Genomic DNA, 15,569 nt, shown 5'->3' with positions numbered 1-15,569 from the left:
ATGACCTTCTTCACGATCGGCTATGCAGTCGCGCCACTCATTTTGCGATGTGGCGCCCATCGCACTGCTCGCGCCAGCCACGGTATACTCCCAGCGTTCTCTGAAACACAATACACAAGAGTGGCCTGAAACTATACATACATGCGTATGTCTCTCGCAAGCTATTTGCTTCAATATGTCTGAAATAAAAAAAAGCACCTAAACCGCTGCGCTGAAGTTTTGAATCAGGGAGAATCGTAATAGTTGGTAATATACATTTTTTTTTTTTGTGAAGCATTATTGTATTCACCAACTTTCGCAAATGATGCATTAGCGAATAACTTATAACTTGATCAGCCCAACGATACGTGTTTTAAAACGGCTCACTAGGTAAACACCGAAGCGAAAGCAATGTTCGATAACATATTCAAGTAAGCGTTTATACTCTGTCAGAGCTGGGTCATCAAATGCTTCTGCCAAGTGCACGTTGCACGGCAATTAACAGATTCCTCTTTAAATAACCTACAAAACTGAACTGAGTTTTAACAGGAATTACGTCATGGAAAAAATTCCCGCATTGTTCGTTTAATCATCGCGCCATGCTTGTTTCTGTTAGTTGATCGCTAACTTAATTAGGTACAATTTTTTTGCATAAATACGCTATTGTATGCCTGGACTAGAAGGGGCACCGTGAAAAGAGCTCTAGAGTAACTAAATAAGACCATTCGGGATTCTTTAAGCAGCAATAAACTCGGTGCGCACCGACTGTTTTATTTTTTCTTCAGTAATTGTCGCCGCCATGTCCATGATAGAACTCTAAACGGCGGGTCACAAAGTGAGGCTTCTTGGCCGTAAAATTTAACATGTTATGCAAAAGGCGTTTAACTGTCACACGTAATAGTTTTGTTTGTCTCGGATGGCATCCTAACCCGCAACCTTCGCATCAGCCAGTCGCCGGCTTCAGACACCAAAACCTGGTATACTAATAGTGTGTCACTAAATGGTACCGCACCAAGGAGCGACAACGCCACGCGCACGATTGCAAAGCAGCATAACGAATTTGCCTACCTTAGCCATCCACTACCGAGTCGCCAGCGCTCTAAAGTACGCCTCCCCGATGTCGCTTCGAAGGTTGCCATCCCGCGACGTACATCTGTCTAGTCGACAGCGTCGCAGCCAGGGGTGTCGCGCGGAGCCCACGCACCAGTCAGCAGGCGAATCATGTATACACGAATTACACTGCGAGCACTTTTGCGCCGTGACTCTGCGCCGCACTGTTCCGCCAACCCCCGTAGCGCCTGCAGTGCAGAAGACACGCTTCGGTGCTCCCGAGCCTTCGAATGATGCGGAGCACACGCTGCCGCGTGACTCCCTCGGATGCAAATGCCGGCCGCCTCCTTCTCCGTTTAATTTTTGCCCGGGGAGAAAATCAGCGCGCCGCAACTGTGCCCCCGAGACCCAATGCGCCAGGGGGGGCGGCAGAGTAGCGAGAGGGGCCCATACGCTGCCGCTGGCGCCGCCTGTGTGACCCTTGGCCGGATGCATACTTAACCGAGCGGGCTCGCGCGAGGTCCGATGCGCTCGGTGTCGGATGCCACAGATGGGTCGGGCAATGTATGCGCGCGCGTGAGGGAGACGGCTCTCGGCGGACCGGTCTCATCCGGTGGCTCTGTGGTCGTTTAGACGCAATAGGCGCGAAAGCGATACGAGTACGGCTTCACGGAGAAAGTGCGCGCTGTATTCCACGACGAGCTGCTCGCTGCGCGCATAAACGTTTGTACGTAGCTCGGCGAGGGTCCAGAAGGGCCGGTTCCCCGTGCGTACGATGTGGCGGACAAAAGCGAGTGCGAGTGCTGCTGTGGTGGCCTTGCGATTAGTTAAACATGCGGATCGCGAAGTTCACAGGTGAGGGGTGATGCTGAGCGTGACGAAACTTGGTGGAGAAGCCGGTGTGATTGAGTTGAGGGTGTTGGCGGAATTGCCCGCTGCCAAAGGGGCTAAGGGCGACTCTCGGCGGGTCTCTGCGCGTAAATCACTAATATGTGTGAGGCTTTGCGGCGTAAAAGGAAGACGATTGAGAGGAATGTTTTTTCGGCATTCGTTTACTTTTTATGACTGCTAAAGAAAACGGTTGGCGAGGCACCGATCGAGGGCCACCCTCACCTGCAAGGCTGTATGACCAGCCTTTAGGGCCATGTCATTATTTTCACGAGCAATTATTCAGCTTTTCTTCCGCGTTCTGCGAAGTTCTCCCGCGCAATTAGCATTCAAAGTGAAGCCTTCGGTTTCACACTGTTTTATAAAGACGGAAACCCTGGTGCACATAACTCTATGAGCAGCAACTTTTCACCCCAAGCCTTCGGCATCTTTGCAAATTTATCGTGCGCAATATAAAATTTTGCCGCGTGGGAAACATCACCTTTAAGGAACAGTTCTCCTAGGTTCTGAAACAATGACCGATTGCCCCTAATTGTCGAGTACTGCACGCGTGTGGCATTAGGAAGCCTCGTTGACAAGCCAGAGCAAGAAAGAAAAATATTTTATGTAAATTACAAAAACGGGATATATATATATATATATATTGTTACGGGACTAAGGTGGACAATGCCTGACAGCTCCTTGAACCAACGACGATGACGACGACGACGACGAGGTGGGTGCCTGGCGCGAACCTTGCGCGAGCTCTGTCATGGCCGCACTGTACATAATGTGAATAGATCGCTTCACTCCATCGCATCGTTCGTCTGATCTGTGTCCTGCCGCCACGTAACAATATATATATATATATATATTGTGGGCATTGGGGGTGTACTGTTGTGATATTTGTGCCTGGAAGCGACATGACCGTTGTTATATCCAGTGTGGAACACGGCGGGTCAATCCCTCTGTTCCTTCTACCCATCCAAACCCATCGCCACTGTCATCTGTGTATAACCATGATCATCCCCGGACAGTTCCGTCTTTCGGTGGCCTGTGCTCGGGAGCCTAATTAAAAGTGGTCCTTCAGCACCTCGGAGCTCTGTCTCTCAATATATATATATATATATATATATATATATATATATATATATATATATATATATATATATATATACGATAGAGAAGTCAAACTGAAAAACATAACAACATTTATTCTAACGTTTCGACCGGGGGCCGGTCTTTTTCATCTTTGAAAAAGACCGGCCCCTGGTCGAAACGTTAGAATAAATGTTATGTTTTTCAGGTTGACTTCTCTATCGTACAGCTAACCTCATAGCCAGGAACCTTTTCTCTCTCTCTCTCTCTCTCTCTCTCTCTCTCTCTCTATATATATATATATATATATATATATATATATATATATATATATATATATATATATATATATATATATATATATATATATATATATATTAGAGTTGGCAGTCAAGAAAACCTTCGGAAAGCAAAGGGGAGGATGTGGTAGGTGATTGAAAGAGATAAAAAATTTGGAAAGAAAGTGGAGAAAAGATGCCCGCCAGGTGGGATCTGCACCCAAGACCTCCAGAATACCGGTCTGGTGCGATAACCACTACGCTACCGGCGGGGCGATTTTCCCCTCCACTTTCTGGGGTATTTATGTAAGGTATTTTGGTTTCCTGTGCTTGGGGTGGTAGCCAGCGCCAGTCAGACTACTCGAGGTGAAGGGGACCTTCATTTAACCCCCGGGCCGTGACTCGAGTGTCTACGACATGTCAAGAGTGGTTGACCGGCGTTGAACCCTCTTAAGCTTCCTAGCGCACCAAGAGTGCCAGAACAGAGGCCCTCGCTATGCATGTTGCGAATCAGGATAGGAAATGAGGGGCTCGTTGAAATAAGACAGAAATTAGAGTTGGCAGTCAAGAAAACCTTCGGAAAGTAGTGGAGAGGATGTGGTAGGTGATTGAAAGAGATGAAGAATTTGGAAAGAAAGAAAGAAAGTGGAGAAAAAATGCCCGCCAGGTGGGATCCGAGCCCACGACCTCCAGAATGCCGGTCTGGTGCGATAACCACTACGCTACCGGGGGGGGGGGGGCGATTTTCCCCTCCACTTTCTGGGGTATTTATGTTAAAGAATTTTGGTTTCCTGTGTTTGGGGTGGTAGCCAGCGCCACTCGGACTACGCGGGTTGAAGGGGACCTTCTTTTTAATCCCCGGGCCGCGACTCGAGTGTCTACGACATGTCACACCAGACACACCAGACCGGTATTCTGGAGGTCGTGGGTTCGGATCCCACCTGGCGGGCATTTTTTCTCCACTTTCTGTCTTTCTTTCCAAATTCTTTATCTCTTTCAATCACCTACCACATCCTCCCCTTTGCTTTCCGAAGGTTTTCTTGACTGCCAACTCTAATTTCTGTCTTATTTCAACGAGCCCCTAATTTCCTATTCTGATTCGCTACATGCATAGCGAGGGCCTCTGTTCTGGAAGTCTTGGTGACATATGAAGCTTAAGAGTGTTCAACGCTGGTCGACCACTCTTGACATATATATATATATATATATATATATATATATATATATATATATATATACAGTCGAATCCACTTATAACGATACCGCTTATAACAATATATCGGATATAACGATGGACAACGATTGCACCGTCCAATTTTGTATTTTCTATGCTAAAATAACCCGCTTATTACGATGCTCCCGAGCCGCGATATCGGATATAGCGATTGAATCCGCTTACCGCGCGCGCCGAAAATGTGAGCTGCCGCCGGCACTCGGCGCCGACAGCACGCGACGCGCCTTGCATCCCGTCCACCCCTCAGAAAACGAGTCGACTGCGCCAAGTCGACAAGTCGACTTGTGTTGGACAATTGTAGTGCGCACCACTCCATGCCTGACATGGCAAGCGTGGAAGTGTTCTTCCTTCCGCCCAATACCACGGCAGGCTTGCAGCCCATGGACGCCGGCATGATCGCCAACTTCAAGGTGCTATATCGCGGCGCGTCCTCGACAGGCTTTTGCTGAACGTGGACAACGCCGCACGGGGAAGCCAGGAACCTGACCTGAAGATAACACTGCTCATGGCCACGCAGTTTATCTTCGGAGCGTGGTGTGGAGTTCGCGCCTCCACGGTGCGAAACTGCTATCGGCAGGCTGGCTTCGTTCGGCGACGTCACGAGGAGGAAGCAGGCGAGGAGGAAGCGATCCCAGGGGAGGCCGACGATGAAGGGGTGCCACAGTTATGGTCAGCGCTTCACGAAGACGCGTCGGGTCTCGACGATTTTCCCCATGCCGACGATGGTGTGGAAACGTCCGAGTGCCTCAGTGACGAGGCGATCGTTGCGAGTGTGCGTGGTGCAGCGGACAGCGGTGAGAGCGACGACTGCGACGACGCGGCTGAGCAGCCTACCCAGGTACCGTCATCGCACGAGGCCCAACGAATGATACAGTCCCTACGGGACTTCATTTTCGCGAAGGACCTCCCGCTCAGCTATGTGGAGCAATTAGATGCTCTCGAAAAAGATGTGCGTCAGCTTCGCGTGAAGCAGTCAAAGCTGACTGACTATGGCTTTTCTGCAAACGAGTAGTTGCACTACCTCACTTGCATGCTAATAAAATGTTTTGATCTCTCTTGTGGCTTTTTTTTCTCGACCCGCTTATAACGATTATCGGTTATAACGATGGGATTTTCTTGGCACTTGGATATTGTTATAAGTGGACTAGACTGTATATATATTAGTACTATCCCCACCACGAGTCAGTACAGTATCATCACACAACAGCCAATCAAGCAAATATAGCGTTTAGACGTGATACTTATGACCCGGCGCAGCCCTTACAGCCGTATTTTCCCTCCCTTTTACCACAATCTGCGATTGCACAGCTGCTCCCGTCTGATGCCGGCGGATATGCCAGTTGCCCACCGAGTGCAGAGTACTCCCGTAGAATATCTCCGCATCCACCACCGGCTGCTGCTGCTCAAACACGTGATTCGTCATTCGAGAGCGGCCGAGAAGTGCTTGCACGCAGTAGCGGGCCAGCTGACTCATCTGCAAACGCATTCGACCTACAGCGTCCGTACTGCGGCATCCGACCTTCCACGTATATTGGCGTGACAGCGCCGAGGCTTCCAAGTAAACGCGATTCGACTGGCTGTCCTCACTCGGGTCACCAGTTTGAGTTGGGTATCCGGGTATGGATTGGCCAGGCGCGCCTTCCACAGCTTGAAGGAGGGGTCTGGGAGTGGTAGCAAATTTGGGTTGCCCTCATACTATATGGTATAGCTCAGGTGATGTTGGTGATATAAAACTCAGAAGGAACGTTGTTTGATGGGATGGAGGCGGGTGGGGTGAGTGTAGGTGTCTGTAAGGAGTCGCCGCCAAGTTGTAGCTTCCTCTCGGGAGTGGTTCCAGTGTGGTAGGATGCAGCGAATTTGCCGGTAATGCGGGAGAATCTCTGCCCCAGTGAGTGGGGTTGGTCCTGGGGGGCGGCGGAGATAGAGATCAGCCGTCGTCGGCAAGGGCCAAGTGCAAGAACGACGCCCCTTTGGGACCGCGAGGCAAAAAAATTCCCTCGCACTTCCCCGAGGGGGAGAGTGTGTAAGGGCGAATGCACGGTTGTTGATTGCGCGATTACAGTGGATATCGGGATCTTGGAGTGGAGAGGTGGCGCCCAACAGCCGGAGAGAGGAGGAGGAGAGTAGCGCCCGCCGTTACGGCGAGGGCTACACGAGCGCCCTCACGCGTCGGAATGCGGAGCGCCCGCTACGCGAGCGAGAGCTCTCCCGCCCGAAGTGGAGAGGAGGCGCCCAACACCCGCAGTCACTGAGCGGAGAGAGGAGGAGGAGAGTAGCGCGCGCCCATCTCCCCCCGTTGCTAGGGAAGACGAGGAGGAAGACGAGGAGCGCGCGCACCCGCAGCTGTTGCTATGCGGACTACGGCGGCGGACGATTCAGGCTCGCTTAAGAAGTGCATTCGCACTTAAAAACGCAAGAAAACGCAAGACGTCAGCATGGCTACAGACCCGCTGAATGCGTCACCAGAGCGACGGGTTCGCAGTTATGTTCACCGCTACGGGGTTTGCAGTAATGGTCGGATCAGACTGCGTAATTAATGGCAGCAAACGAAAGCCACTGAGGGTTAAAAAAATGAAAGTGGTGAGCATCATATTACCTGGTTGAGCCTGTTACCTCAACTGTTTGTGCTTTGGTGATCTGCGATCTTATCGCCACCTTTTAGCTGTTGTGAACTAGACCACCTCTCGCTGATCTACCGCTCGCCGATCTACCTTGGCCGGATTTCCCATCACACCACACGCCATGCTGTCAATGGTGTCCAACGCAAGCCCGACATGTGATGACAATAAAATCTCGCTTGTGCTTACCTGTGTTGTCAGTGTATCACAGTAAGTTCATTGTCACTGAGCTGTTATGCCAGATGTCTATTTTTATTAAAGAAGGTAGTCTTTCTTGGGCTACTTAAGCGCAGAAATTTTGGTCTGTCTGTATGTCTGTCTGTGACTCGATTCAGCCACCCGGCCAAACAGAAACTGCCCAATAGTCTTATATACCCACGGCCAAATCTAAACGTCTAAGCCCGGTGCTAATGTTCGTACTCGTCAACATTGTTGAACAAAAACAAGACATTACGCAAATATAAGATAGAAAATCAATACATGAGTGATATTTTCAGTGTTCCTTCATTAAAAAGTTATGGATGCTTGGTTTTTTGCGATAGCAAATGAAATACTACATCAACTGCAGAAACGTGTCGCCTGCTGTTGCCCGCACTACTATAGCTCCTGGCGGCATTTAAGAAACCAAACGGTAACAGCAACGAAAGGTTCCACTATATAGGTTCCACGTTCCGCTTGGAACGCTCGTGGGGTAGGGCAACGTGGTTCTACAAACGTTGTAGTAGGGTGCTTCGATTCACGCTCGTCTCCGCCGTACGGCAGCGCTGGCATCGAGGCACCCGACTTGGAGCAGTGCAACGCAGTGAATTTAAATTGACTTTAGCAAACCTCTTAAGAGGAACGACACGGGAGAGGAACAGCATGAGAGGTGATGGGGAAAGAGAAGGGAGGCATTTACTTGGCAGGGGCGCCAGTCGACTGTCGTCTTTCGTCGACATTTGCAACGAAACGAGCCGATACGCGGCCTTTCTTTTCTTTTTTTTTGTTATTTTTATGAGAGGCGCGGACAGGCTTAATGAGACCGTAAATAAGCCCACCGGGGATAATTGGCGGAACGTGATCACAGCAAATAATTAGGAGAGAGATAATAACTTTAATGAAGACCACCGATGTTAGCCGACCCGTCGGGCTTGCTTGTTACGCTAGATGAGAGAAGAAAAACACAAAAAGAGAAAAAAATGTGGAAACGAAAAGATATCATTTGATGCGGCCAAAATTTTCAATCACAAAACGCTGTCCAGTTCTGTGCTCCGAAGAAACTCCAAAAGAGCTTTGATTGCACGTGCGGCCTGACTGCGACCCGACCATGGACTCAAAACAGCCCTCAGCTCAAGTTCCGCACCAAGCTGCCTGCACAAAGATAATATGAGTTTCTGTCTGTGCACGGTGTACTTTTGACACACGCCCATGAGTCACATCTGAAACAAAGAGGTGAAGATGCCTGCTGGATTTTGTACAGGTAATGTCCCGTGTAGGCCACATTCAAGCGCAGCCTATGCAGAATGGCTTTCTCGCGCTTGCTAAGTCCAGGTGGCGTTCTGAAGGTGCACTTGGGATCAATCGCGTGAAGAGGTGCGTATTGCTGCCTTGCATCAGTCCAAATGGACATCTGCGCATTCCATGCGGTTGATGCGGCGAGTATTGCCGCATCCTTTCTCGTGAATGGGATCGGCACAGCTTCAGTGCAGAGACTGTGGGCAGATGAGGCGGATTTGTCAGCTGCGTCGTTGCCGGCAACTCCGCAGTGGGCAGGAAGACACTGCAGACCTACGCTGTGTCTCCTTTGTGTGGCTTGTAAGTGCAAGAGATTGATTTCTCAAGCCAGCTGTTCTTTTGGAAGCGACTTCAAGCTTTAGAGTGCTGACCTGGAGTCTGTAAATACAGCCCATTGATTGGCCGGCTGCTTTAGAATATACTGAAAAGCAGCGCGCAGCTCAGCCAGCTCAGTAGCTGTCGTCGAGGACTTGTGGCTCAATATAGGTGGTAAACTATTTGTATACCCCCTTGGTACTGGTAAGATTTTTATTATTTTGAATAAGAAAATACAAGAAGAGGTTACATAAGCGCCGCCCCTCAACAGCTACAGAAAGACCTATCACGCTTCTTTTTCCCTCTGCGGTCACCACGTGGACAGTGGTCGCAAGAGAGAAGTAAACGACAGTTTTATTGGGTTATCAGCTCAGAATTGTTTGTCATCGCTTCCAGTGGTGCTGTTGATCTCTGCGTTCCTTTTAGTTTGAGCGCATGTCTATCTCACCCGCCGGGGTGGCTCAGTGGCTAAGGCGTTGCGCTGCTGAGCACGAGGTCGCGGGTTCGATTCCCGGCCGTGGCGGCCGCTTTTCTGATGGAGGCGAAAAGCAAAAACGCCCGTGCGTACGAGATTTCGGCGCACGATAAAGATCCCCAGGTGGTCAAAATTAATCCGGAGCCCTCCACTACGGCGCGCCTCATCGCCTGCGTTGCGTCGGCGCGTTAAACCCCACAATCAAAAATCAAAAAATGTCTATCTCAATTCGTTAGCCCATCTACTCCCGCTCTTCACACCATTATATCGCTGTCTTTCCTGCTTTGTCGATGAAGTGCCATAAGGAGCCCTCGAGATTAATCTGGACCACGCTGGATTCTGAACTACATTACGTCGTGTACACAACGGTTTTTTTTTTTTTTTTGTTGCTTTCAGCCTACATCCCAACAGCGACCTCCTAAGCAATAGTGTTTAGAAAGAACGAGTTAGGGCTTTGCTGCATAACCCCTCAGCCGCTGAGTCCCCACGGCGGTAGTGAAAATGTGCGCGCTAGTTGGAATTGAAGCAAAGCAACAGCTGGTAATACATTTTCATTGTAAATTAAATACAATCAGGAGGCCTAAATAGAACATTTCTTGACTTGAATTGCGAAGGAGTCTTGCGACTGCCCATGGACTGCTCTTGATCGTGTGCTGCGGTCAGCGTGTAGCCAGCATATCTGAGGCACAACAACGGTAAAGCATGAGGCCGCTCAAGCTTTTTATTTAGCGCCTGGATTGTTATACGGCACACTTACAGGTGCAGTCAAAAGTTATTGGAACACGGTCTCGTAAATGTACAGTAATATCTTATTTCCGGAAACTGCCTGGCTGCATGGCTGTGCGTTTAAAGGATTCCTTTCCTATAGAAAAGGCTTCCTGCAACCCGATAATGGCTGTCATAAAGCCAGTAAGACGAATATTTCGTGATATTCACAAATCCTTGTTCCAATTACTTATGACGGCCCCTGTACGTCCTCTTATCGCCGTGTACGTGCCACGTTGCTGAGGTTTGCCTTTAAAGGGTGCTTCACAGCAACTGAACTTATACTACGGTGAACGTTGCAAAACAGGGTTACAAGCGGGAGAAACAATTGCAGCGTTAGCTGTTTTATCACCATTGAAGGTATTTTTTGCCGGACTAGGCAGACGCTGCAAGGCAATGCCAACGCTGATGAATGACATTACGTTCACGTAATAAATTCTTTCTTTGATCGGTAACGCAAAAAAAAAAAAAGCCGTACAGCGAAGATTCATGACTTAATTGATTGTGGCGTTCAACGCGCCGACGCTTCACATGCAATGAGGCGCGCCATAGTGGAGGGCTCCGGATTACTTTTGACCCCCTGGGTATCTTTAACGCGCACCGAAATCTCGCGCACACGGGCGTTTTTGCTTTTCGCCTCCATCAGAAAGGCGGCCGCCGCTGTCGGGAATCGAACCCGCGCCCTCTTGCTCAGAAGCAGAACGCCTTAGTCACTGAGCCACCGCGGCGGGTTGGGATGCATGTCTTCAAGACTGCCAAAAGGGCACTGTGTATGGCACGTGCGTGCATGAAACCACTCCACCCACCATCTCCGTTCTCACCGAGGCTTTCTCGCCAAGTCGAAACAAAAGCCGTTCTTGCCATTCTTGTCGTCCGGCCTAAGAACTAGTGCTACCACACACGCTACAAGAATGATGCGTCCCTGAACCGCGTCGTTAATTAGGCGGCGTCTCTCTATTTCCCAGGCATGTCGTCGCTTGAATCACTCGCGCGCATTTGTGTGCCTGCGTTGTCTTCATCAGCTGCCAATTCCCCCGCCATTTGGGGGCCGTCAGTCCTCTCAATGCAGCCCGATTAACCGCGGACAACCTGAAGTTGCCCGAATCTAACTGACGAACAGCAAGCTTGTTACTCGATCACGAGCTGAGGGGTACAAATTATACTTGTCGGCTGACAGGAGACTTAAACTTGCAGGGCTTTCAAGTTTGTCCATTGCCCATCATTCCATTTCGCTGGCGTAGACTCACTACACCCTCCATACAAAAAAAAAAAAAAACGCTGATGCCACTGCAATCACATCGGCATACCGTGTTGTAAATCAGTTGAGCAGCAAGTGCTCGCTACAAGTGATTGCCTCAGACGTCTTGTTGTTTCAAAAACATTAAGAAAAATTACTCAGGTATTTCTAAAAAGAATGGTGACGCGTGGAAGTGTAGGTTGTTCCAATTGATCTATCGTAAATAAAATGAGCGTGGGGTTTCTCTGGAATTTTACGTTTTGAAGTAATTTTTTGCCTTGAGAAGAACACGAAAACAAAACACTTAAACAAGATGGGCCCATGGCTAGCTATTGCAAATAATTAGGTTACTGAAGTCTTCCTAAAAAAAGAGTTGTCCTGAGAAAAGCAAAAAAGAGAAAACAATAACCGTCTCAAGCGCAGTCTCTCCAACTAAACTTGTTAAAGCGAAGCTGTCTATGCATCACTGATGGCGTCGACGTCCGAGTAAAACACAGCAGACAAGCCAACTTCGCACAATGGGTTCACAAAGGCTATATCAATCATACAGCACACAACTTAACGATGCGATGTCTTTCCACACCTAACTGACCTCCCGTAATGTCCAAAATACAGTTTGGCAGTACACGAGGTTAGTGGTGATGGAGAAATACATTCTATAAGCAGGGTTGGCCTTTGGGTTTGGACATTGGTAGCGAGGCGTTGGACGTTGTATTTGGGCTTTGGCTGACTGAGTTGAACTGTACTTTGGCCTTGGACATTGGCAGTTAATATTTCAGACTTTGGGAATGTGGATTGCATGGGAGAAATCTTCGCGTTTTAACCATCTTTTTTTTAAGAAAGGGGGCTTCGAAATTTTTATTGAAAACCTAGAACGTATGCACACAGCCTCATTGCTGCATGACCACCCGCGTGGGGCTGCACTTAAAGGGCTTAGGAGTAAAAATTTTGTTGAAAAACTGCGCTTGTCAGTTTCCTACATTAACTTCGTTGCATCGTGTAGTGAAAATTTTCCGGCATACTAATTCCGTCCCAACTTGCTTAGCTCCGTTTAATTCTTACGTACGGTTTTCTTCTGATAACTCGTGTCGCAGTTCTGTTCAACGAGTCTGCAAATTTTTGCGGAAATCATAGTTAACTTGTAGGTTATCCCGTATAAATTTGAATAGCGGGGAATGTAAACGGGGGGCCCGCCGCAATGGCGCAGTGGCTAAGGCGTTGTGCCGCCTAGCCATGAAACGCGGGTTTGATCCCACCCGTGGTGACCGCTTTTCAGGTGAAAGCGACAAGCGAAAACGCCCGTCCGTAGAGATTTCGGCGAGCCGTAAATATCCCCAGGTAGTGGAAATTAATCAGGAGCCCTGCACTACGGCGCGCCTCATAACCCAGGTGCAGCTTCGGCGCGTTAAACGGCGCGAAATTTGAAATACTTGAATGTGATTGGAATACCGGGTACGTGTTGCAAACGTTTATTCAGTACCAGGCAGAGTAATCGACCGCGAGTCGAGAGATTTACGGCTGTTTGCTGAAGGCTGCCCTGCCACATGTCGCTAAAAAAAAACTTCTGAAGAAAGACGCACCTTTGGGATGGGAGACATCAGCTTCGATAGGATGGGATAGGACATGTTTCTCACGCTGTGTGATAAATGCACTTAAGTTCAATCTCAAGGCTGAGCTCGAGAAATCGCTGTATTGTTTGCACGGAAGTACTGTGATGTTGTTTGGATGTTTTGTCATCCAAATGTGTACAAATGTATCTTTGTATTAACCACTCTGCTACAACCCCTTTCATTGGGGTTAGCAGTATTACTAAATAAATAAATAAAATAAAAATTCAGACACCGAATGAATTCGCCCAGCGAAGTGTCAGATTCGTTGAGAAAAGTGTATGTGGTTCCACTTTTCTGCTCAATAAATGTCTTTACGACTACTAAGGGGGCAGGTGATATTAATGTTGCACAATTTGTAAGCTCTGCTGAAACTTGCTTGAGATTGGAGGTAGAAAATATCGAGCTCTGTTTCGTTCGCCCTCAGCGACAAATATGACGTTAAACCTCACTGGGTCTTTGCTTGTCTGCCAGAAAATTTATATTTTGGTTTCACTTTCAAAAAGTGCCAACTGCCCTCTCATCCTGGCTTAGCTAAACTATTGTAGGATGCTTTAAAGCATTCACTTCCCAGTCGAAAATGACGAGAAGAAAACTTCCTGCAGTTTTGTCGCATTTTCGCGTGTCGTATTCTTGTCGTGTCGCGATTCTGATGTTCTGTCATGTGTCGTATTCCTGTCCTCATTTTGATGTTCCGTCGTGCCGAATTCCTGTCGTGTCGTGATCCTGATGTCCCATCACTAGCTGCACATGGTTTGAATGTTATTGCCCATTGTGAAGAGCGGCGTAAATATCAGTTCTGTTGTGACTACAGGAATATTTGTCATCAAGAAAATTGACTTTGTCTCGTTAGGACAGAAATGTGTGTCGTAACAACAGATGGTCTTGTCGTAGCAACAGGACTTCTGTTGTCACGACAAAGTTTTTTTATTGTACGACGGGAATTCTTGCTAGGTTTTTGCGGTATTTCGGTTGTGAGTTTGGACTGGGTTTCTCTTTCCCCCCGCTCTCCGTTCTTGCTCCTGGCACATTGATCACCCTTGCCCACAGCCGCTCGACATAGACCCGCAGACTTGCGGATTTTTAAATAAACGTTTTCAATGACAATATCGTCGATATCCGCGGCAACAACGATATCATCTTCAAATATTAAGTCCCAGGACCCCTAAGGGGTACTGAATGCGGAAGCAATAGTGCCCAATTGAACCTCTGAGGCGCTTTGACTCCGCCCCGCGTTTCCAAAGGGTTTCGTCCTCTTACCGCTTGCGACGATTTGCTTCGCAATACGCTTCCGCGCCTTGGCACTTTCGGATGGCTTCGATTCGTCTCCTACACGTTTCGCCGCTGCTCGTTCCCGCCGCCACGCATTGGGAGGGTTGACGATAATAGTAGACCCCACTACTTGTAGATTCACTCGCTCGACTGCGGTAATTCTTCCGCTTCCTTGCTTCATCCGCGGTTACTGGCATGGGCGACCACCTTTCGCCACTTCTGAGCTAGAACGCGTGCTATGGAACGTTTCGCACTACGGAACGCTTCAAAGTCACGTGGCCGTTTCGCTTTTGCGGACGCCGACGCTGGTTTTTTCGCTCAATGAGCCATTTAATGCTCTCCCATTGATAAATAACACTGATTCATGTACCACTTCGCTCCTTTCAGTTAGCCGTGCACAGCAACGCGCGGCTCAATGGAACTCCCATTTGCGTAATGCGCTGAGAGGTCGGGGTATATAGCGACGCGCAGAAGTGCCGCGCTCTCCCTCCGTCCGTCAAGGAAGAGTTAGCTCTACTTGAGGAAAGGGAGGCGCGGACTGAACCACACGTGGGTCCCGTCTCGAGGGCGACACACCTGCCGGCCTCTCGAAGATCGGGCAAGTCGGTCATGCGGAGAGGCCGAGCCCCATTCGATCGCGGGCCGCTCGATAGGCGACGCCCCAAACACACGTACTTTATGGGCGCCCTCTTGGCGTGCCGACGGAAACAGAGACGCTGCATATGTACTTGTGCACGTACTGTCCTCTTTGTACACGCGTAAATTGCAAAAGTGTCGTTAGTTTCTGGAGTGCTTGGCTGTTTTAAAGCAGAAGGTTTACTTGAGAACTCCGCGTGGTTGTCAGAGCCCATCTGTTCATTCATTCTCGCGACCAGTATTGACGTCGATATTTAGGGTTCACGAGTCAGGTGAAAAGCAGGAAGTTTTCTATAGACAGCAATGACACCATAAATAGAGTTAGATGGCGTAAACGGTACGCCTCTTATACAAATTCAATTTAAATTTAGCAATGTTCTCGGGGACCGGCAATGCTCACCTACAACAGCTTCGCCATTTCGTAACAACCAATCTGAGGTCTATCAAATAATAGTGTTAGCATTGGGCGTGTACTTGTGTTTTGTTTCAGATATGATCCAGGTTTTCTTTGCCGTGTTTGCCTACTTGTGCTTATTTCCAAAGCGATACCAGACTTTTTAGGCGAGAAAGCAAAGCACTGCCTCCCCGCCTGAGCGCCTGCCCGCCCGCTTGCCTGCTCGCCCGTCCGTCCGTCCGTCCGTCCG

The 15,569-nt window shown here is 48.9% G+C and overlaps 1 protein-coding gene and 1 non-coding gene across 2 annotated transcripts in view; both read right to left on the bottom strand.

The window, feature by feature from the left end:
* LOC144174818 (glycoprotein 3-alpha-L-fucosyltransferase A-like) overlaps positions 1-15,569 on the bottom strand; it is a 115,129-nt gene that overhangs the window by 90,876 nt on the left and 8,684 nt on the right. The window lies entirely within an intron of this gene.
* Positions 3,932-4,004, bottom strand: Trnaa-ggc (transfer RNA alanine (anticodon GGC)). The gene has a single exon. It is a non-coding gene; the product is annotated as a tRNA-Ala (tRNA).

The sequence above is a fragment of the Haemaphysalis longicornis genome, unplaced genomic scaffold (genome assembly GCF_048455015.1).
Source record: "Haemaphysalis longicornis isolate Haplotype H1 unplaced genomic scaffold, Haemaphysalis longicornis Haplotype H1 scaffold_3, whole genome shotgun sequence".
NCBI lineage: Eukaryota > Metazoa > Arthropoda > Arachnida > Ixodida > Ixodidae > Haemaphysalis > Haemaphysalis longicornis.
Note: the sequence above shows the minus strand (reverse complement) of the source record. Positions and strands in the feature narration are given on the sequence as shown.